At 49.5% G+C, this 24,477-nt stretch overlaps 1 protein-coding gene across 1 annotated transcript in view; it reads right to left on the bottom strand.

Moving 5' to 3' along the window:
• Nucleotides 1-24,410, bottom strand: part of PAK4 (p21 (RAC1) activated kinase 4) — a 217,645-nt gene extending 193,235 nt beyond the window's left edge. Inside the window, exon 1 of the mRNA XM_078661317.1 lies at nt 24,278-24,410. The gene's annotated coding sequence lies outside the window, so the exon portion shown is untranslated. The remainder of the gene's footprint in view (nt 1-24,277) is intronic.
• Between the last annotated feature and the right edge of the window lie 67 nt (nt 24,411-24,477).

Raw genomic sequence — 24,477 nt, 5'->3', positions numbered from 1 at the left:
TATTGAGTCCGCTGACCCTGGTCCACGACCCTGCCGCATCGGGAATCGAACCCTGGTCCCGGGCCGACTTCTGCGTCTGGGTCTGCCGCCTCTAACCAGTGAGCCAGACCACTCCACAGCCACACCACATACATTTAAAACAAGCATTGACAAAGCCAATAGGTGTAGCCTTTGGGATCTATTTATTTTGCCAATTATTTACTCTCTCACAAGGGGAGAGAGAGGCAGCATTTAAGTACCTGATAGCCCTTCCAGCGTGCTTCTAAGTACTTTGGATATGCAAGTATAAACTAACAGACGTTTGTGTGACAGCCAGATGATGGATAAAAGATTTGACTGGGATCATGTGTTCTTGTGTAAAGGGAAAACCATTAAAAGAACCATGACAACCTTTTTTAACAGCTAACAACTTTTATTAAGCACCTTAAAGCGGCAGCGCTGGGCACTTTATAAAATACAAAACTTTTTGATGGCGTGGTCTATATGACAAGAAGCAGCAGGCAGCTATGTCATACTGCAAACTCGCAACGAAACGACTGCACCATATACATGATCATTTTGCAACATATTAACAATAAGAACAAACTTCATCGAACTTTCCAGAAACAGTAGAAATATTACTGTTTATGCCAGTGTCATGCCTCGGAAGAGGTGGGGGGATGCAATATTGAGGCCACCTTAACTAGAATTCTCTGGTTGTCTCATTTAAAGTGGGAGCTGTGCATGCAGGCCAAGATTTATGCAGCGCATTCTGGAACTTTTAGTGTTGCTCAACAGTACTCACAGTTACCTACAAATCAAATATGGTAAAGGACACCTAAGGAAAGGGCAATTCAGGACTTTAAGTGGGATGGAAAAAGTGGAGGGTCCCTAAAAGGGGCGAGACCTATATAATTAAGCATACAGCATCAACATGTAAAAAAAAACCTAAAAAAAAAGACATAGCATACTACTATCCACACAGCTGCAACCGACATTCACGACCATTGCTTTGTGTGCTCTGCAGAGAGGCCAAGGACTGGAACAGCAAGTATCCTGAACACATTTTTGATCTACAGACAGGCACATTGAGAAACTTGCATTGCCTTCAGCAAGCAACTCAATTGTGGCCAATTATAAACACTTGTAGGCGACTCAGTTTCAAGTATCCATTACACAAGAGTAATATAATATACGATAAACAATACCATAAAAACATCCTGGAAATAAGAACCATTCTTACTTAGGGAATCTAAGATTAAGTAAAACATGTGAAATATAAATAGGAAGAAAATGGATTACTTTAATGCTTTTTACACCCATAGTCCAGAAATCAATCCGTGTGTTTGACGGTTTTTAAATGTGAAACAAGGACAAGAATACAGGGCCCGAAAGGGACCCATTTCAAAGTCTGTTTTTAATTACTACCGGGTCTGAGACCAAGAGGGACCCGGCACACTTAAAGCCCGGGCGACGTACTCAAACCTAACACTGGATAAATTAAGATCCAAGTGAAGATCAAAGGGCATTAAAGTTATGCCCATCCCCACCCCTCAAATGAATAACAAGCATTGCCATAGCCAATAGGTCTCGCATTTGGGACCTTATAAGTGTTTAGCCATGCAACAGTTGGTGTTGTTGCACCACGGATATTCTGCTGCATAACTAAATACTTATAGGGCCCAAAAAGCGAGACCTATTGGCTATGCCAATGCTTGTTTTTTGTTTTGTTGCTGTTTTGTTTAAGTTGCCAGATCTACAATAGCTGGACATGGTTTTTGTTAGTGGTCTTTCCATCAAATGAACTTGTTTTCATTGCTCTGAATGTTGTTTCCATTCTGGTTGTAGGAAGCTGTCATTCCCGGGAGTGTGTGGGCTGCTTAGCTGTGCGCATGCGCCGAACTTTGCAAATGAGAAAAAGCCTGGTTCAGGCGCAATTTACAAGTGTGGAGTGAGTGAGCCCCAGGCAGCATGACTCACTCACACAGGAGTTCATGCTATGCACCTGCATACTCAGCATGGTTTAAGGAAACTCGACCCACTCCCTCCCAGTCATCGAACACATATTTACCAAGAAACTCTGAGAAAAGCCTGCCTGCTGCACGGACGGCTGGTGGTGTGTGTGCCTGGTGAAAGCGTGCACTGACGGCTGGTGGTGTGTGTGCCTGGTGAAAGCGCGCACCGCCGGCTGGTGGTGTGTGTGCCTGGTGAAAGCGTGCACTGACGGCTGGTGGTGTGTGTGCCCAGTGAAAGTGTGCACCGGCGGCTGGTGGTATGTGCGCCTGGGGGAAGCATGCACCGACGGCTGGTAGTGTGTGACGGCTGGTGCTGTGTGTGTCTGGTGGGCGGGTGCACTGATGGCTGGTGGTGTGTCTGCCTGGTGGAATCGTGCACTGGCGGCTGGTGGTGTGTCTGCCTGGTGGAAGCGTGCACTGACGGCTGGTGGTGTGCGTGTGCCTGGTGAAAGCGTGCACTGACGGCTGGTGGTGTGTGTGTGTGTGCCCGGTGAAAGCATGCACGGACGGCTGGTGGTGTGTGTGTGCCTGGTGAAAGCATGCACGGACGGCTGGTGGTGTGTGCCTGGTGGAAGCGTGCACCGACGGCTGGTGGTGTGTGCCTGGTGGAAGTGTGCACCGACGGCTGGTGCTGTGTGTGTCTGGTGGGCGGGTGCACTGATGGCTGGTGGTGTGTCTGCCTGGTGGAATCGTGCACTGGCGGCTGGTGGTGTGTCTGCCTGGTGGAATCGTGCACTGGCGGCTGGTGGTGTGTCTGCCTGGTGGAAGCGTGCACTGACGGCTGGTGGTGTGCGTGTGCCTGGTGAAAGCATGCACGGACGGCTGGTGGTGTGTGTGTGCCTGGTGAAAGCATGCACGGACGGCTGGTGGTGTGTGCCTGGTGGAAGCGTGCACCGACGGCTGGTGGTGTGTGCCTGGTGGAAGCGTGCACCGACGGCTGGTGGTGTGTGTGTCTGGTGGAAGCGTGCACTGACGGCTGGTGGTGTGTGTGCCTGGTGGAAGCGTGCACCGACGGCTGGTGGTGTGTGCCTGGTGGAAGCGTGCACCGATGGCTGGTGGTGTGTGTGTCTGGTGGAAGCGTGCACTGACGGCTGGTGGTGTGTGTGCCTGGTGGAAGCGTGCACTGACGGCTGGTGGTGTGTGTGCCTGGTGGAAGCGTGCACTGACGGCTGGTGGTGTGTGTGCCTGGTGGAAGCGTGTACAGACGGCTGGTGTGTGTGTGTGTGCCTGGTGGAATCGTGTACAGACGGCTGGTGGTGTGTGTGTCTGGTGAAAGCATGCACTGACGGCTGATAGTGTGTGTGCCTGGTGAAAGCATGCACTGACGGCTGATAGTGTGTGTGCCTGGTGAAAGCGTGAACGGATGACTGATGGTGTGTGTGCCTGGTGGAAGCAGGAGCATTCACAGTGATAGAAGACACAAATGTAACTGACGAAGAGGAGGGGGAGGAGGGATTGGGAGTGCAAGCAGAGGATCATGCTTCATAGCTAGAAGACACAAATGAAGCTGACCAGGAGGGAGGGGGGTAGTGCAAGCAGAGGAGCCTGATTACAGCAATAAAAACACAGATGGCAGCTGTGCACGTGCACAAGCTCGTGAACGCAAGCTGTAGGGCAGCAAAAGCCTCTGGTGGCACTTTTAAAAGCCACTTACTAAATGTCTCGAAGAGACAACATGCGAGGTCTCAGGCGGGACCTAAAAACACATACAATAAAAAGTACCCCTAGTTGTCAGGTGGCAGTGATCTATTAAAGTTGCTACAAAGGAGGACTGATTGGTGGCGCGGTAGGTGTGTGAAATAGTGGCCCCTATAATTGCTAAGTTGTAGGGTCCCTTACTTTTCTCGTACAGGGGACTGTTCACCTCATCGTTGCTGACCTAGGTGATGACAGACTGTCCAGCCATTATCCACCAAGAATACCGCCCTTCTCGTTTAAAAGCAGCCTGACTGGGCCCCTCCAGTCACCACTCTTAAATATCTGGTTTTGTTTAAGGGTAGCGAGAAATGGGACTGCACAAAGAGGGAAGAGAAGGGAAAAGGGTGGGAGGGGGAGAATAAAGGGAGAAGGACTGAAGACACTTTGTCATAACATGGAGTTTCGTCTCTTCATAATTTCTGATACAAACATGGAAGTGAGGGGCGGTTTCGAGGGACCCGTTAAACAAGTAATGCTAGTCATGTACTGGTGGGTCCCAGAGCTACCACCACAGTGTTTTGGGAAACGTTTTTGTGCCTGTTTCTACTTATGCTTGAATCAACAAGAGAGGAAGGGAACAGTTTTGGAACACTCCTACTCCCCTCAAGACAAATCAAAAAATTAACAAAGGAGTGTATCAAGGAAAATTGAAAGAAGAGAAAGCATGTTTGCAAATCAGAGTGAGAATCTACTGTGGAGAAAACCCGTTAGATTTTTAAGAAGGCCCTCACTCACCAACCTGGTTGGTGACATGCTTCATCATCAGGCCCCACCAGGAGTGACCGAATGCCACCCTAGTGTACTGCAACGCCAGTTTACTGCAGAGCTGGTTAAAAGTGATTGGTGAAAGGTGAATTAGTGAGTTAAAAATGTCCAGATCGTGTCAAAAAAATATTTTATTAGTTTTGCCAATCAGACATGAATACAAACTAAAGTGTAGGATAAAGAACTAAATTAAAAGTTCGGTTTTATCCCTGGAGTGTGGTCAACATGTTTCTGCCTATTTGTGAGCATTTAGTGAGTCTTTCACCAGAACCAGAAGTGTAGTGGTGAACCCCGATGGTATGGGCGCGCTAAGGCCCACCCTAACCTAGGGTAACTAGTGTTAAAAATAATTTCGAAAAACACTAGGTACAGATTACCTCGAGAGTAGAGAGGAACCCCGTCGGGGTCCGGATAATAGAGGGAGCTCACAGGTTCCTAGCGGGTGCCTGGAGTCGAGGGTGGTGTGCCAAATCGCTACCACCCCCCTCCCGTGACCCATGGGGCATTTAATGTTTGTACCTGTTAATAAACTTGGTTCCGCTCTACTCTCGAGGGAATCTGTACCTAGTGGTTTTTTAGGTCGAGCGACCTATCTCAATGCGCATGCGCATTGAGCGGGAGCTCGATATATAGGGGCTTATCGAGAGTTTACCTAACTGGCGATTCCACTGGCGATTTGATGCTGTGCCCGTGCGCTTTTAGGTCAATGCGCAAGCGCATTTACCTAAAATGCGCGTGCACATCATCAAATCGCCAGTCAATCACCAGCAGCACTCCTCCCAAACATTTGAAGTGAAGCTTAGCTTCACTTCAAAGGCCCCTGCTGCTTCACACCCTCATGCCGCTCTCCCCGCTCCGCCCCCTCCCCTGCCCGGCGTGTCGCATTTCTCCTCCCCCATCCCCACAGCAATGACCTCCGCCGGCCGTACTTTCACTTTGACGGCCGCAGGCCGTCTCACGTGTTTCTCCTTGTTTTTAGCTTGTGATGGTTAGGCTGCTGTCTGTTGAGTCCCAAGTTGCTAACCCCTGACCTCCGCCTTTTGTTAATTTGCTCGTTTTCTTATTCTTGAGACAAAGCCCACTTCTCTTTGTCACATTAGATTACCATCCAGCGCGCAAGATATTTCTTGCTAAATCCTCTCCCTCGCCACGTCTTTTCCGTTATCAGAACCCCCAACCCGCCCCTCTCAAAATTCTCACTGAACTGTGTTTATGTCCCGAGCACCCGTGGTTAAGAGTTAGTTTGAAAAGATCACTGAAAGTCTTACGCCCACATGCTGTCTTCTGATGGGTATTTCAAGGTCTGTGTGTGATTTATTTTTAAGGCCAACCCCCTCACTTCCTTTAAGAGGCCCTCTAAAATGTGTTTACTGCTCAGTATTCTGGCGGGTGCAATTGCTGGTGTCAGAATCGACCACTGGAGGCTTTAAGTATGTGAACAAGCAGCTGAATTAGTTTCGCTTTAAAGGGCCTTTAATGTCCTTTGACTCCTCATGTTCCATTGTTCAAGGGGGAAAAATTTCATCTCCAACCGAAAAGTTCCTTAGCATTAGTCAATAGTCGGGTTACTGGACATAGGGTTACTGGGCCTTAAAATATGCACATGACAAAACTTTCCTTGGAGCATGGAGACTTCCCACGGGTATACATCTCATCCTCCTCACACCAACTTATGAGGATGTCTCATCCTTGCAGTGAGGCTTTTCCTGTCGCCCAGGATATGCTGTTCATTACCGTACCTCAGCAGTGGTTTCTTGTATTTATTTGTTAATGTTACTGAGACTTCTAAAGCGCTCTGTTACCCTGGGGTGTCCTGGCGCTACCTACCTGGAGATAAATCGGATACTATTCATTTCCGCTTCCAAAATCTTGTGTGTTCTCTTTTTTTAAATATTTTTTTTATGCAGGTTATGTTAAATAGTGTTTTGCAGCATTTCCGCGGTATTATTTTCTGTACTTCGAAAACTGATTACGGTAGCACAGTGTTAAAATTGCATCAGTTTTCCTTCCTCTTTGAAAAATATTGTATTTTCCTGTGACACCACCACCACATCCACCACCACATCCACCATCACCCCCACATCCACCATGACATCCACCGCCACATCCACCACATCCACCACCACCCCATGCACCACCACCGCATCCATCACATCCACCACCACACCCACCACCACCACCACATCCACCACCACATCCACCGCATCCACCACATCCACCACCGCATCCACCACATCCACCACCACATCCACCACCACCACATCCATCATCACCTTCACATCCACCGCCACATCCACCGCCACATCCACCGCCACATCCACCGCCACCTCCACCACCACCTCCACCATCACCTCCACCATCACCTCCACCATCACCTCCACCATCACCTCCACCATCACCTCCACATCCACCATGACATCCACCACCACATCCACCACCACCACATGCACCACCACCGCTTCCACCACCGCATCCACCACCACATACACCACCACATACACCACCAGATCCACCACCACCACATACACCACCAACACATACACCACCACATCCACCACCACCACATACACCACATCCACCACCGCATCCACCACCGCATCCACCACCACATCCACCACCACATCCACCACCACATCCACATCCACCGCCACCACATCCACCACCACATCCACCACCACATCCACCACCACATCCACCACCACCACATCCACCATCACCACATCATCCACCACCACATCCACCATCACCTCCACATCCACCATGACATCCACCACCACATCCACCACACCCACCACCACCACATTCACCGCATCCACCACCACCACATCCACCACCACATCCACCACCACATCCACCACCACATCCACCACCACATCCACCACCACCGCATCCACCACCACCGCATCCACCACATCCACCATCACCTCCACATCCACCATGACATCCACCGCCACATCCACCATGACATCCACCGCCACATCCACCACCAACATCCACCACCACCACATCCACCACATGCACCACCACCACATCCACCACACCCACCACCACCACATCCACTGCATCCACCACCACCACATCCACCACCACCACCACCGCATCCACCACCATCACATCCACCACCACCACCACATCCACCACCTCATCCACAACCGCATCCACCACCACATCCACCACACCCACCACCATCACTTCCACCACCACATCGACCACATCCACCACCACATCGACCACATCCACCACCACATCGACCACCACTTTCACCACATCCACCACCACCACATCCACCACCACATCTACCACCACCACATCCACCACATCCACCACCACATCCACCACCATCACCACCACATCCACCATCACCACCACCACATCCTCCCCCAGATCCACCACCACCACCACATCTATATGTGTGTGTGTGTGTGTGTGTGTGTGGCTGTGTGTGTGTGTAGGTGCAAATGCAATGTTCTTGGATTTTCGTCACAATAAAATACACTGAACATAATCTTCACAAAAGTTATTTACAAACGTTTAAGCTATTGCCATTATAAATTACAATACATTTTATTTAAGTATTAATTATTTACAAAAGTAAAAGACATTGTTATTTGCAACATCAATACATCTAAGTCACGTAAATACAACACACATTGCATTACAAAAGCTATAGGTGTCACATTTGCGAAAGTTAAAACTATTGACATTGTAACTGATAAAGCTATTACTTTTGCTATTTTCAAAACCAACACATAAATAAAACAAGCATTTGCAATGCAATAGGTCTCGCAGCATTAAAGTTTGAGTTATTGGCATTGTATATGACAATGTGTTGCATTAAATTTTTAGCAAAGTCTGTATTTGTGTATAAAGATGATTTGCAAGATGATAGCTGTTGCAAAATATTAAGCAATGTTGGCAATAATATTATATTATAATAATATTGTAAGTTACTGTTATACTTATAAGCATATTGGTAGCGCATAGTGATGTTGTGGTGCCCCTGAATGATGCTGTGGTGGTGCCGAGTGATGCTGTGCTGCTAGGATAGATAGTGAGGGCGATAGATAGATAGAGGGAGGGCGAAAGATAGATAGAGTGAGGGCGAGAGAGAGAGAGATAGAGGGAGGGCGAGAGAGAGATAGAGGGAGGGTGAGAGAGATAGAGGGTGTGCGAGGGATGGAGTGTGGGTGATGGATGGAGTGTGGGGCGAGGGATGGCGTGTGGGGCGAGGGATGGCATGTGGGCCGAGGGATGTAGTGTGGGGCGAGGGATGGAGTGTGGGGCGAGGGATGGAGTGTGGGGCGAGGGATGGAGTGTGGGGCGAGGGATGGAGTGTGGGGCGAGGGATGGCGTGTGGGGCGAGGGATGGCGTGTGGGGCGAGGGATGGCGTGTGGGGCGAGGGATGGCGTGTGGGGCGAGGGATGGCGTGTGGGGCGAGGGATGGCGTGTGGGGCGAGGGATGGCGTGTGGGGCGAGGGATGGAGTGTGGGGCGAGGGATGGCGTGTGGGGCGAGGGATGGCGTGTGGGGCGAGGGATGGCGTGTGGGGCGAGGGATGGTTAAAGTGGCGTCGTAAATCTGAATTGTAATAATGTCACTTGACATTACAAAACCATAGAAATTCAATTAAAAAAATTAAGTTAAACAGACACTACAGTTAAGTGAAAACGTTAGTTAAAACATACTATTTTAAACTTACAAAAAAAAAAATGAAATTCACTAGTTATAGGTATTTGAAGTAACTATAACTCATGCCATAAAACGAGCTATAACTGGGCCCCCCTCCCGATTTACTGCTTATGACCTCACATATCACATCACTCATGACCTGTTCAATGGTATCATTTAAAATCACTGGTGACGTCTGAAATTACATAATTTATGACAACACTGCATGGTGAAGGCGCAAGGTATAGTTACTTCGGTTAACTCTAAATAGTGAATTTCAGCGTTTTTTTGTTTTTTTGTTTAAAATGTTATTTTTAAACTGACATTTTACTTGACTAAAATGTCACTTTAACCTTTGTTTTTCTTTGATCGATAGATATCTAGATAGATGCATTGGATCCGGTGAATGGTACATAGTTTTTAGTCCTCCCAAGCGAGTGGAGATGTGGAACAGACTGCTGCTCTCCACACATATTTTCTTTATTTTCCTTTGGCCGCAGAAGCAGCTAAAATTAGTACACACATTCATTGCAGAGCGGCTGTCAAGCTTTCTGCGTTTTACTTCATAAGACTGCTGCTTCCATCCACCCACTCGCCATCTTCATTTCTGTAGCGCCCTCTGTTTTCGCTGGTGGTGCAGTTTTGGTTCTGCCACATGCCTATTGAGTCCAAACGGTGGGTGTTACTTCTGATTACATTATGCCGCTACTCTCTTGCTCTGCTAAGCAGTGTTTAGTTTGTAAAAAAAAAGTACTAGTGCCCTCGTCAGAATGCCACTGCAGCTTGCACCTCTAGAGGGGTGTGAGGTGTAATGCCTTGGGAAGAGAAGTATGCCAAAATAAATGTTTGGGATGGAGCAGCAGCTAAAGCACTTACTTCACATAAAAACTATACAATAGAGATATAGGTAGTGTCAGAAGCAGAACATACAACAGATAGAGAGGTGACAGTAGAACTATGAGTCAGACATGCACACACATACACGTGTTATCCCTTCCAGCTATGGTAATAGTGTAAAACTCGCAGCAAAGTGAACTCCCTCAACACATACACACTGTCCTCCAACGGGCAGCAATTTCCTTCACAAATACATCTAATCGCATTTGTTTAGCATTTACTACTTCCGACGAGGTGTTCAGAACAGAACCAATTCAAAATTCTGTCACACGTACAAGTAGCAGCAGCCAGTGTAAGCCTCTCTCCTTGCGTGTGCGGACAGCAGCAATGCAGGCTTCTGTTTAACATACACCTACACCCACCAACTAAGCAGCAACAAAATAACAGAGAGCAATGCAAACTTCTCTCTTACACACACATACAGAGATGTAGAAGCTGTGCAAGCCTCCCAAACACAACACATAGAACGGGGAACGAACAGAACTGCGGGCTTGATCTTACATACATACACACACACGCTCACCGCACCAGCAGTACAAACCTCACTTGCCCACAACACAGAATGAGATGTGGCTGTAGAGAGGGGTGAGCTGTGGCTGTGGGGCTTTGCACGGATGTAGGGACTGTTGGCATCAGGTACTGGTGCCTGGTGATGTGTTAAGGTCGGTGGGGACGTGCTGGGTGTAGGCGTGTGTCGGTGCTCGTGATATTGGGTAGGAGGCTCTGTTAATGTATCACGGCTCTGGGACTGTGGTGTGCACCCGGCTCTGCGAGTTGTGTGGAGAGCTCTGTTGCAATCTGTTGCCCACTCTGGCGACGGGTATGCTTCTGTGTAAGTGTGCTATACGGGTGTCTGTGGCGGTGTGTTGAAGTGCGTGATGCGGCTGTGATGGGGATCTGTATGCTGCGGTTCTGTTGTAGTGTGAGCGAGTTCTGGAGACGTCCTTGCGCTTGGAGATGTTGCCGAACTTCAGCGAAGATGTGTGGGCTGTAGGCAGCAAGGACGTTATGACATACCTACCTACTCCACATGCTGCCCCCTCCTCTCAGAGTTTGCCGGCCTGTACATGCGGCTGCTCCCGCAGAATCGAGGTGCAGCAGGAAGGGAAGGGGTCCTGCTCCGGCGGGGAGGGAATGGGCAGCGGTGAAGTGAAGTCCTTGGAACAGACGAGCAGCGCGCACAATCCCGACTCGAGAGACAGCTGGCACCAGTCCTGCCTGGAAAAGAACTGGGCAGGTCCGGCGCCAAGGGTGCGCTGCAGGCGAGGACAACCCCTGCCCCGGGGCAGCAGCCGCAGGGCCCGGAGCGCGGTGACAGCGGGCGGGGTGGGTCAGGAGTCAGGACTCTCACACCGGAGGGTCTGCAGGCAGGGGGCAGTGTTGTGGGGGCCCCGGGGCCGGTGCGTACTCGGGCAGCGCGGCGCGTGCGTCACCGCGGACGTCCTGCCCGGGAGCGCTGCCTGTGATGCACAAAAACCAAACGGTGTCCGGAAGTCAGGCAAAGTCGCCTGTGACGGGGGCGGGGCTTCAGCGGCAACCAAGTGATCGCGAACTACAAAAACAAGGAAACCCGACACGTCAGCAAAAAAAACGAGCTTCCCAGGAGACAGCGCCTGGCCACAGCGCGCGTTCGCGTGCGCGTGGCACTTTCAAATCGCCATGCGCGCGGCCAGTGCTGTCCTCCTGGAAAGCTCCTGGAAAGCAGACACGCTGACTATAGGTCTTTGGCGAGAGCGAGCTTCGCTCGCTTCACCGAGACCTAAAAAGTGTCATTTACAATACCAATTGCTCAAACTTTCCTAATGCAAGACCTATTGCATTTCCAATGCTTGTTTTTGTTTAAATCGTTTTTATTGTTTTCAAACAAAGGGGACATTACATCAAAAGAGTAATACACATTTCCGGGGAATGCCCCGGCACTTTCGGCGAGGGGGGCAAAGCATCGTGTATAGTTGCGATATCGCTTGCTTATCTGATTTCTTGACATGCAGCCATTTTTCAAAGGGGGTGAGGCGTCTGCTGGTCTGTGGTAGCATGTCTCTCCCCAGGAGCCAATGACGGACTTGGAAATACTCAAAGCGCGGGAGCTGGGGGAGCGCATAGGCTTCCTGTAGGTTTTGCTGTGTCATGAAGCCCCTGAGATCAAAGAGATGTCCGGCTGATCTGCAGTCGGATTGCCCCCACAGGGGGAAGGACCCTGGCACCATGCCCGGTGGGAAGGCCGGGTTATCGAATAGGGGCGTCAGAGGCGAGGGGTATGTGGTAAGGCCTCTGGCCACTGCCACTCTGTCCCACACCTGCAGGGTAGTGCACGTGATGGGTGAGCGCTTCATGTACGCGGGCCTGTCTTGACGTCGGAGGAAGGGGATCCGCCACAGCGGCATCTGAGCCATTGCACGATCTTGAAAGAGCCATCTCTTCTCGGATTCAGGGCGATTCCATTCTAAAAGGAATCTGAGCTGTGTCGCCTGGAAGTACCGTAGGAGGTCTGAGACCCCCAGGCCCCCCTCGGCCGTGGTGCGGCGAGCGAGGTCCTTGTGTAAGCGAGGCCGTTTGCCCGCCCAGACAAATTGCCTGATGGCATCTTGGAGTTTTGTGAGCATTCCAATTGGGGGGGTAACCGGCAGTGTCTGGAACAGGTATAGCACCCTCGGCAGCAGGGACATTTTGATTGCCGCCACCCGCCCCAGCCAGGAGAGGGAGTGCTGCTGCCGCCACCTCCCGAGGTCGCCCGTCAACTGGGTAAAGAGGGTGGTATAGTTCTGCTCTACCGTCTGTGCCGTTGACAGCGTCAGAGATATGCCTAGGTACGGCACCGACACACTGTAGGAAAGCCCCCCCCCAGGTCTCGGGGAAGCGGACTGGACGTGCGCGCATTGCGACCCAACGGGAGGAGCAGCGACTTCCCAACATTCATTTTGAATCCCGACACCTTCCCGAACAACTCCATCACCGCCAGAAAGGCCGGGACCGACTTGATAGGGTCTTGCAAGGCTGCCAGAATATCGTCCGCATAGAGGCTTATGGTCTGCGATTCACCCCCAAATTTGACGCCGGTGATCGCCGGGTTGTCCCTGACCCTTTGTGCGAAGGGTTCTACATAGAGCGCAAAAAGCAGTGGCGAGAGGGGGCAACCTTGTCTCGTCCCCCTCTGGATGGTAAATGGTTGGGAACAAACTCCGTTGACCCTAATGGTCGCCTGCGGGGCAGAGTAACAGCCGGCCACCCAGGCCCGGAAGCGGTCTCCTATGCCAAAGCGCGCCAAAGTGGCGTCCAGATATCCCCAATCGACCCGGTCGAACGCTTTCTCTGCGTCTACCGACAGCAAGGCCGCGTTCGAGTCGTTGAAGTGGGCTTTGTATATAACATGCAATAGGCGTTTTGTATTGTCTGCGCACTGTCGGGCAGGGATAAAGCCCGCCTGGTCTGGTTCGATGATGCCAGGGAGGCATGGGCCCAATCTTGCGGCCAGGATGCCGGTAAATAGCTTTAGGTCTAGGTTGAGCAGTGATATGGGTCTGTAGGCCCCGCATGTAGTAGGGTCTTTCCCCGGTTTTGGTAGTACTATAATGTCCACTGCCAGCATGTCGCGTGGGATGGAGCCCGAGCCCTCAAACGAGTTAAACAGACGGGCAAGGACCGGGGCTATCAGGGGGCAAAACGCTTTATAAAAACCGGCCGAGAAGCCATCCGGTCTCGGGGATTTAAGCGGCTTGAGACGTGCTATCGCGGAGATGACTTCCTCCGTTCTTATCGGGGTCTCCAGGGAGTTCGCGTGTGTCTCGTTAAGGGCCGTGACAGCTGCCCCGGCGAGATAGGATTCAACATCCCTCCCCTCTCGGGCGGGCTCTGCGGTGTATAGGGATTTGTAAAATGTCCGAAATGTGGCTGCTATCCCGTCTCCGTCACTGTGTTCCCGCCCAGCAGTGTCACTGATGGACGCGATTTTTGAGCGCAAGACCTTGGCCTTGAGCTTGCTGGCCAGGAGACGGCCTGTCCTGTCGCCGCCCACATAGTAAGTGTGGCGCAGGCGTAGGGCCGCGTATTCAGCGCCGTCTAGGTCGAGGCTCGCCAGTTGGGCCCTGGCTTTTTTGAGCTGACGCCAAATTCTTGGCGGCACGTTCTGCTGTGGACCCGCTCCAGCTCGAGTACTTGGTCGGACAGCGCCTGCCTCTTTTCCCGACGCTCCTGAGCTTCCTCTGCAGCAATCGCTATCAGCTCTCCTCGAACCACCGCCTTCAAAGCTCCCCACAGTGCCGCGAGGGAGACGTCAGGTGTGTCGTTCGTAGCTAGGTATTCTACTATACGCTCATTCAAGTGTTGAGTCACCCCCTTGCGCTGTAGAAGCGCCTCTTTGAGGCGCCACTTGCCCCGCTGTACTTTGGGTCTGGGGATCCGAACCTGCACCATCAATGCGTCGTGGTCAGATAAGGCAGCGGGTACAATCTCGGTGTCCGTGACCAGGGCCGCCACCTCTGTGGAGCCCAGAAAGTGATCTATTCTGGCATACGTGCGGTGTGTATGGGAAAAGAACGTGTACCCCGGAGTGTTTGGATGTCGTGCCCTCCAGATGTCAACAAACCCCCTGCTCACCAGCCATTGTCCCCCCTCTTTAGAAATCGCTCCTGTGAACCCGAACCTCTGCCCGGACCTATCTTTGTGGGTGTCCATTACCAGATTAAGGTCGCCCCCAATATGTGTAGATTTGACGTTGTGGGCGAGCGTGTCCGCAAGGGCCCCGGTGAGAAAGGATTCTTGTTTGGTGTTGGGAGCATATATTGAGCCAATCACAGCTGACCACCCTCCTATCTGAACTTTGTAGGCGAGGAGTCTCCCCCTGATTTCTGCCACTTTGTCCCCCACCACGCCCCGGAAGTGGCGCGCGAATAGGATGGCCACCCCTGCCTTCTTGTCAGCAGTGGAAGAGTAGTGTTGTATCGGAAACGCACTAGAGCGCATGCGGTGTCAGTCTTTAGATATTAAGTGAGTTTCCTGTAGTAGGCAAATCTCTGCCCCGGAATTTTCTAAGAAGGACAGGATAGCCCTACGTTTAATGGGGTTGTTGAGTCCCTTAACATTGAGGGAGAGAACCTGCATTGTTGTGTCCGGCCTCTGAGGACTGCATCTAGGGGACCCCGGCCTCTGAGGACTGCATCTAGGGGACCCATCAGACTTAGCCATCCTAGTCCTGTCGTCACTACTGTGCTGTTTGTGAAATGCCACATCGGAGTCCACCCGCCCCCCCTGCTCAACCCCAAGCCCCAACAAAACTCTCAAGCCCAAGAACTCTCCCTCAACCCCAACCATCCTCCCTCCAACCCCTATCCCCCCTCCCACACCCCAACTTGCAACTTCACCCCAGGTCCCCCCCACCCTCCACCCAGTCCCGACCAACCCCAACTCCCACTGCCCAACAGTTCCCTCCCTCCACCCTCCTCCCAGCCCCCAACCATTTGAGTCCATTGTCCCAGACTTTTCATTCCACACAGGACTGCGGTAAAGTTACCTATTGGGTTTGTGTCCAGCGGCGGCCATCGTGGCCCCCCGCCCGCCCCCTCCCCTTTATTCTATGAGCATGCACAAAGTGACCCCCCCACAGGATGCTAAACTCAATCCGAAGTTGACGTTTCCCGAGCTACTTCAGCAACTGCTGTGGCTCTCTCTTGTGTGATGAAATGTGCCTCGGGTTTTGAGCGTAGCGCCGGAGATCGCCTGCGGCCCATCATCTGCCAGCCCCCTCCGGGAGGCCTCCGGCGATGTATTGTCCTCCACGGGTATCCCCAGCAGTGCACAGGTGTCTTTGAGGGAACATAACTGATGGAGGGCCCCATTCCATTTAAATATCAGACGGAACGGATGACCCCAGGAGTACGGGACCTCGTGTTGCCGTAAAAAATCCGTCGCCACCTTGAATGCCTTCCGTTTTTGGAGCGTGATGGTCGAAAGATCTTGATACAGAGCCACGGGCGGCCCCCGAAACTGAATGGGTTGGGTCCGTCTGGCTTCTCGGAGAATCCTCTCCTTGAGCGGGAAGTCGGGGAGAAAGGCCAGAATGTCCGTAGGTGGGCAGGTGAGCGCCTGGGGAGCCCCACTCTATGCACCCTGTCTATTCTAATGATGAAGTCGGCGGGCTCCCCTAGATTGTCATGGAAGAGGCTCTGTAAGTAACTAGTAATGTCCGTCCCCTCTGCTTTCTGAGGCACCCCCCGGACCCGTATGTTGTTGCGGCGGGACCGGTTTTCCAAGTCTTCTGCGTGGGCTTGAAGGTCCAGTTGTTGCTCCGTGAGTCGCAGGACTTCCTGTTGGAGTTGCTCAATCTCGGTGCTCCTAGTCTGATCGGCTTCTTCAACGGCTACCACGCGCTCCCCCAGGCCATCCACCACTCTCCTAAGTTCCCTGCCACTTCCTGCTTGAGGGATTTGAAATCTTCCCTGAGGGAGTTAAACAAAGACTCCAGAAAGGACTTAGTGATGGGCACATGGTCCTCCGATGTGGCTGGCTGAGATTTCGTGACTTCAGGCGGGGGTGGCCCTTTGTCGGTCTTGGGTTGTGTCTTTGCCAGCATTTCGGGGAGTGTCTGGTTCCCTTTCTTTCGTAGGCCCGCCATGGCGCATCCGGCTCCCTGTCCAGTCCCCGCGGCGACAGTCCGGGAACCTGCGGGCTACCAGCGGAGGTTGTGGTTCCCGGGTGCACCGCTGGGCCATACTACCTCGGGTGTCCGCGCCGCTGGGGGGCCAAGGCTCGGTCGCGTCAGTCTCCAAGGGGCGGCAGGTCTGTGGGTGGCCACCTCGAAGCACCCCCGCGTCTCTCCCTGCGCTCCCGGGGGTCACCAACCAGTGGGCAGCCACCGCCGCTCAGGTGCCAAAGAGAACTCAGCCCCCAGGGTTCACGACAAGGATGCCTGGCTTGGGATCGGCGCGCTCACCGGGAAGGGCCACTGCTGTTTCCCGACTCAGTTCACAATGCGGGCCATCGGGGGCTCATCCAGCAACACCATGCGTGCAGGGCAAGCAGGGGACGAGGCCTCGGTGCCAGTCAGCGCCCCTGGGAGAGCGTGCAGCCCCACCCCCACCTCGCCAGCGTTTAGCGGCCCACGGGCCCGCGCAAGTCCCTCGCCGGGGGCTCGATTATGCCCCCCGAGCTGCCACCCTCTGCCACTGGTATGCCTCCTCACCTCCGTCCGCCGTTCTGTCTCTTCCTGTCGCTTACCGGTCCGCCTGAGTCCGCGAATGGTTCCAGCACCTGCCCCGGTCTGCTGGTGGGAGCATGCCTCAAGCGCTGTGAGGTACCGGGCCCAGGGCCCCGGCCGCTGTGCTTCCTGGCAGGCCTCACTGCTCTCCGCTGGGCAGGAGGGTCGCGCTGAAGCCTCCTCTGGGGCCGCTCAGGTCTCTATGCTGGGCCCACACTTGATGCGCCTCTCACTCAGGCCCTCAGCCGGGGGCTCGATTTTCACGACTCCCGGCAGCTCCACCTCACGCCGCCGGGAGATCGCAGTAGGGCAGTGTGCTCCGGGTGCTAACTTCGCCCACCGGGGGGGTCGCCGACAGGCAGGGCTACAGCGCGGGCCTCGGCCGCCCCCTCATGTAGGCCCGGGACCGGGGCCTCGAGTTTCGTGACTCCCGGCCCGATCTGGGTCTGCCCGCCGGGAGTGCCGTGGAAATGGTGATTAGCGCCCCTCTCAGTGCCGGTTCCAGGGCTCAGGGTAGCGGACCTCCGGCTCGCGCTCCGCCGGCTTCAGAGGGTCTCACCAGCAGCCAGAGGTCGGGATCACAGTAGCTACCGCGTCAGGCCCGCGACCATTACACCGCTCCCGGTCCGGCAATCTCTCGCCTCCCAGGCTGGCTTGTAGGCAGCGCCAGCGCCCCAGGAGCGGTAATCGATTTACTCCCCACGGAGCTAAGGTATATGGTGCTTGGGGGGGGTCAAGCAGCGCTGTTAGGGGCTCTGGAGGAGAACGGGGCAGGGAGCCACAGAGACATGCGTCCGATCAGGTCGCCATCTTGGCCACGCCCCCCGTACCTAGTGTTTTTTAATTCTTTTTAACACTGGTAACCCCAGGTTAGGGCGGGCCTTAGCGCGCCCATACCACGGGGGTTCGTCACTACACTTTTGGTCCTGATGAAAGCCTGACTAAATGCTCACACATAGGCAGAAACATGTTGAGCACACTCCAGGGATAAAACCGAACTTCTAATTTAGTTCTTTATCCTACACTTTAGTTTTTATTCATGTCTGATTGGCAAAACTAATAAAATATTTTTTTTGACACGATCTGGACATTTTTAACTCACTAATTCACCTTTTACTAATCACTTTTAACCATCTCCGCAGTAAACTGGCGTTGCAGCACACAGGGTGGCATTTGGCCACTCCTGGTGGGGCCCGATGATGAAGCATCTCACCAACCAGGTTGGTGAGTGAGGGCCTGCTTAAAAACCGGGTTCTCTTCATAGGAGATTCTCACTATGATTTGCAAACATGCTTGCTCTTCTTTAATTTTTTCCTTGATACACTCCTTTGTTGATTTTTTGTTTCTACTTATGGACACAAAATATTTAGATAAATAATCTGCGTGTTGCATTTTAGGTGTTGTCAAGCATTCTTTTTATTTTTATGCATGATAGTGGATCAGCGTGCAGAACTCCCCATTTTGATAGATCATTTTTTAACAACATAATGCATACTGGCATGTGTAGTTCTGCTTCAAGGGTTCACAGTGGTTTGCCGAAGGAAACACTGGACTGGAATATATTCCCCACGGGCAGAGAGTCATCAAGTAACGGAAGAGCTTGCAAATACATATTTTATTAAATGTAGCAGCCATGTTGGTACCCTACTATTTTTAATAAAGCATCCCTGCTGGGAAGAGCCATTTAAAAAAAAAAAAAACAGCAGCCCCCTGTGGTGTTATTATGCCCTTTCATACAAAGTATACAATCAGGGTTGGATTTGGACGCAAACACATTGGTCAGGGTAAAAAAATAGAACTAAAACAGACGCGTGCCATGCTGAAAGATTAAGCATGGCTGCATTGAAGTGGGCACCACGCTGATCAAGGGAAACAAACACCAAAGCTTGTGTGAAGTGTTATTTCTGAATTTATAAAATAGTTCCTGAGCCAGTAACTAAAATGTAATGGAGAGCTGCTCTGTGGGAGTGAACAACCGAGGAAAGAGAGGGGCAAATAGGAAAGGGGTGGACTTTTCCCATGAGGCACAGGGTCAGACTGATTTGCATATAGCCATGTCTGAACTGGGGTGGCAGAGTGGGCTAAAGAACGGTGATGGATCAAACCCAGATCTTTTGACTGGGTGTGAGTGTTTGATTGGTTCAGATGCTCCGTCCATCACCACCCTCTTTTGTACCGCTTTGGCCGCCATAAGTGTGACAGGGTATGCTCAGACGTGAGTCCCTTGCTCACTTTGCCACTGGATTCAAGCAAGCCGGGCTGAAGACGGCTGTAATGCCAGAAACCGGTCCTCGGAAGCTTGTTTCCGGTCCAGGGAAGGCATGGCTTGGCAGTTCGGGCTGGACTGTTCCCATGAGGCACAGGGTCAGACTGATTTGCATATAGCCATGTCTGAACTGGGGTGGCAGAGTGGGCTAAAGAACGGTGATGGATCAAACCCAGATCTTTTGACTGGGTGTGAGTGTTTGATTGCTTCAGATGCTCCGTCCATCACCACCCTCTTTTGTTCCATAAGAGCTATGGCACTGTTTCAAACAGCTTCCTTTCAGAAAACCATTAAAACAGATTTTATAAAAATACATGATAATTATAGATTACCATATCTAGCAACACGTAAGAATCAGACTTTAAAACAAATGTTACCATTTCTTAAACACTTACAGTAAACTGCAGTAGTGGAACAACGAACAGTGGTATTTTACCAAAACACTACAACAGTAATCTAAGACTCTGAAGAAAAAAAAATGTCTTTCTGAACAATACTGTTAAATCACCAAATGCATTTGGATGCACAACTTTAGGCAGATTTGCTTCAAAGCCATTACATGGAAATTAGATAAAGTAATTAAATATTCCATGACAGACATTTGTTCACACGCTTACTAAGGAAGAGGTTAGAACACATAGCCCTCTATGAAAGTGGCAGCCAGCTTCAATGAACACTAGTTAAATCATGTGTCTTGGGACACGTGTGACTAGAGGAATGAAGAGCTTGTGATAGTCTTGTGACCATTGCGGTTCAACAATGGCCGTACTTGATCACTGTCCCAATTCCAGGGTAATACTTTTTCTGTGTAAGATAGTCGAGAGACCTGCAAGGATCGTTGCTTACAAACAGAAAATGGCATGCCTATCCTTTGATATTTCCTTGCGATATGATATTTTCAAAAGTCGAAAAAATACCTTATGAGCAGTCTTACAAACCTCGGTATTGAACACAAGACTGCAGAGGTATCATCTTCCTACCTGAATTGTATACTTGATTTCCCCACCGACAATCAGAATATGTCATGTTTACATGTCATTGACCAGGAAAATAATCTTGTATCTTACGATCACACAATACCTAGCAGGATAAAATCCTGCATAGTGTGTGACATAACACAAGATCTATGCTGCAATGCTCAAAAGATTCCTGTGATTATATCTACTCTACAAGGAGACCAATTTGGTCTTTCCTGAGGCCACATATTGCCTATGAGATGACTTCTATGTTGACCCAGGACTACATATCATCATTCAAGAAATTAAATCCTATCTTACCTTAGATTACACAATCAAAAGTTTAATTCTGTGGCCAAAGACTGTGTCACCTACCAGCTGATCATCCGATCTTCCGGGAGAATATATGCTGAAGCTCAAGGCGCATAGCTGTTGTTGAATCGTGGGTTCATTTGGGAATACATGCCCTTTATGGAAGAATTTCACAGTCTGCCTATTGATCACGCTTTAAAGTGAAGATATTCTGCTCTACCCATGATTCACAACAAAAACCATTACATAACAACCAGAGACCTGTAGCTCTGATATTGAATGTTAAATGCCAGTGAGAGATCAGTAAATTAATGAATCCAAAACTGAAGTACTGCTTCTCAACACCAAGTACACTAGCAACATCTATCTTCAAAATTAGTGCTTCAGACTAGATACGTAAAGCATGAACACATAAATATCAAAGATCCAGAGGCACTTACTGACTGCCTGTATGGGATGATAAATCGAGGCTTATCATCCAATACAAGCAGTCACTTTAAAAACCTGTATTAAAAGGAATAATATATATATTTTTAAATGTGATAATACTATCTGTATCAGATATCGTATGACAACTAATAATGAATATCATCTGTAATAAGAGGACAGCTGAGCCCTTGAGAGTTGTGGCAATTGATCTAGAATTACAATATAGGAGCGAATGCACATTCCTAACTGGATGGGCATCCATAGTAAAATGCACGTACCACATAGAATGAAAAGTGAATCACTTCATGGGAAGGATGCCGAACTGCTGGACACGGTCATAGCCAACTCCTATAGGGCCATTTTCAACCTTCCTACATAGGTCTCCCCTTCCCAGATTCGTTTGGAATTCGGCATCATCAAACAAACTCTAGAAAGGCGGAGGAGTGCGTACGTAGCAACCTGGCGCAAAATCCGCAACGCAGAAGCCGACTCCCTAAACGCCAACATATGGTCTGAGCTACTACGGCACCGCACGTCGCCGCATAGAGTTTATCTTTTTGAATCAATTGAAGTCCTAGGTTTGTCTGACACCTGGAAAACGTCTACAGACCTCCAGTCCTTTAAAAAACTGGCTAAAAAAATCAGCACGCATCATCTCTGCGATTGAAGACAAGAAAGTCTTAGCAAACAGAGCGCACGGATGGACAACTCTGGGTAGCTATGGTAAAACACAGTCACAAGCATACCTTAACATCGGGATGAAAATACAAGTCAAAGAAAAGTTCTTAAAACTGCGCCTCGGTGTAATCCCGATATTGCCACACCTTCCCCCCGGGTGAGACCACCCGCTTTGCAACAATGTCGCCTGTGCAAGTCTGGCACGGAGTATATGGTCCACGTGATATGTATATGCCCTCGACTGAGGGACCTGAGGCGCAATCTCCTGCTTCCATCTTTTAAGTCACATGCTGTACGGACCTGCAGGCAGGCAGTTATACTATGCTTTACTTCTAGCAAGACAAAATTTAACTGCCAGGTCGTGAAGTTCTTTGACTCATTAAAAAGAAGACTTGACATCGTTTGAAGTTCTTCACTAGCACCTGAGGACATCTTTGATCTGCTCACAGCAATGCAGTATTCTTTTTTATCCTAATTACAGTTTGGTTTTTAATGTTGCTACTGGTTTTTTATATTTTTGTAAAGATTTTAATTAATCATGCACAAATAAAAAAATATATATATATATATATATAAAATATATATAATAAATATATATTACATAGAATGAAAAGTGAGGGAAACATTGGGGTACAAACAAGTTGTCTAAAGGTGTCATGGTCTTTTCCACTGTTCAAAAATTACAATTTATATCATCCATTCATTTAACTGAGACAAATGTAATCAAAATAACAATTTGAAAACGTTTAAAGAAATATACATGTGATGAATAATAAGCAGATCAGAATATCTAAGGACACAAGCCTTCGTCACAATTGTTCATTCTGTTTAAGCAGTCTATTTTTGAAGATCCATTCTGGATTTTTTACATTTCTGCGGTTATACGGTGTCTCATGATTTAGAGCTACGTTGGCAATGTGTAAAACAGTATAACATACAAAAATGGTGTTACCAGTTGGCCAGTACCCCAAACCCTTAAACGAAAGGCACCAGAAAGCATTTGTAATCATAGCAATATTAGAAATGACTGACTGGAATGAAGGCCTACAGTTCTGTTTTTGTGCTGCCTAGCCACCGCTTAACATTGCTTCTAATCACATAATAGATATCACGCCATCTTTACAATTTTGTTGTCTTCTATGATAAAACTGGTTGGGATCATATTAATCATGTGGACTAAATATCACTAGTTTTCAAAGCGGGTGTATAAGACAAATGTGTTGCTTTTAAAAATCCCTCTAACTATATATTTATCGTTATTCATTGTGCTAGCTGAACATGCAGTACTTGACAAATACTGTCACACCGGGTCTGCTGGCTCGGTGGACTAATATGTCAACTGTGCCGCCTATGTTTGACCTCATGGTCACAGGTTGAAATCCCGGCGGTTCACTCTACCTTTCATCCTTCTGAAGTCAAGAAAATGACGACCATTGATTTGTATAACAAACATCTTATTCAGTACCAAGATACCTGTCGCAGTGAAAGTGCGCTTTACAAATACACTTGTGAAGTTACACCAGCCAGGTGGCCACCTATTAGTGGAGTTGCACTGTCCACCGCCACAAACCCAGTACATATCATTCTGGGCCACAAGAGTCGATATGTAGCAACACATTATAAGAGCTGCGTTCTCACTACTAGCTACAGCATAATAAACAAAAGCTTAACACGTAAAATTGAATTTTTAACCACAATGAACATTCTGAATTATATGTATAACATTGATTGCCTATAAGGCGATTCATTATTTGTTCCTTGTATTATGAGTCGTTTACCAGTAAAGTAATCATATATTCCTGCAGATCAACTCCAATCTTGCCGTCACTTACCTTGCTTGACAGCTATTCCACTATTATGCGATAACTTCGCTGCCATCGGAAGACTCCTTCATGACTAATTCATGGACTTTAAGAATTACGCACACTGGGACACGCTCACACAAATATAGCTGGGCGAATCGGACAAGAGATTAACTAGCTTTGGTTCCACAGCATTTGCAATATGTGGTGTTCTTGACTTTCGGGGTTCATGATCAGCCTATCGGGCAATAACTGAAATTATGTTTTCCCCAAACTTGTGTAAACACCATGTCTGGTATACAGACTAAGACTTTATTTTTTCGGTGTATAAAGTTATTGCTGCATTTATTTTAATTATTGGTACTACGTCTGTCTACAATAACAAAAGGAGCATGTGTTCTGAGAAGGTAACCCCCCAGAAATTAGTTCTCAATTTACCATGACTTTTAATGCCGACTATAATACAATGAATCTGAAGCCAACTCTTGCAAGGTTATAGGAGTGCTGAACCGAATGGGAGACTGATTTTATTAGCCACATTACGAAAATAAAAAAACAAACGGATTATGTTGCATTAAATTTATTTTGTACATTGTGCATTTAATTTATTTTGTCCTACTTACACTGATCCTCCGTGAATTCAGACTCATGTCCGTACTCCTTTGCTGGTCTTAGTTCCAACGGATGTAATTTGTTCGTAATTGTAGCTCTTCCGGATCGCATAACAACCAATCCCTCTGTAGAACATATTCTAAGGGTCATTCAGGGAGTGGAAGGTTCTGCTAATGTGTCAGGTGACCTAGAATTGGAGCATTGAGGACAC

This window comes from Lissotriton helveticus, chromosome 9 (genome assembly GCF_964261635.1).
Source record: "Lissotriton helveticus chromosome 9, aLisHel1.1, whole genome shotgun sequence".
In the NCBI taxonomy this organism is placed as follows: domain Eukaryota; kingdom Metazoa; phylum Chordata; class Amphibia; order Caudata; family Salamandridae; genus Lissotriton; species Lissotriton helveticus.
This window is presented reverse-complemented; position numbering and strand designations above follow the sequence as displayed.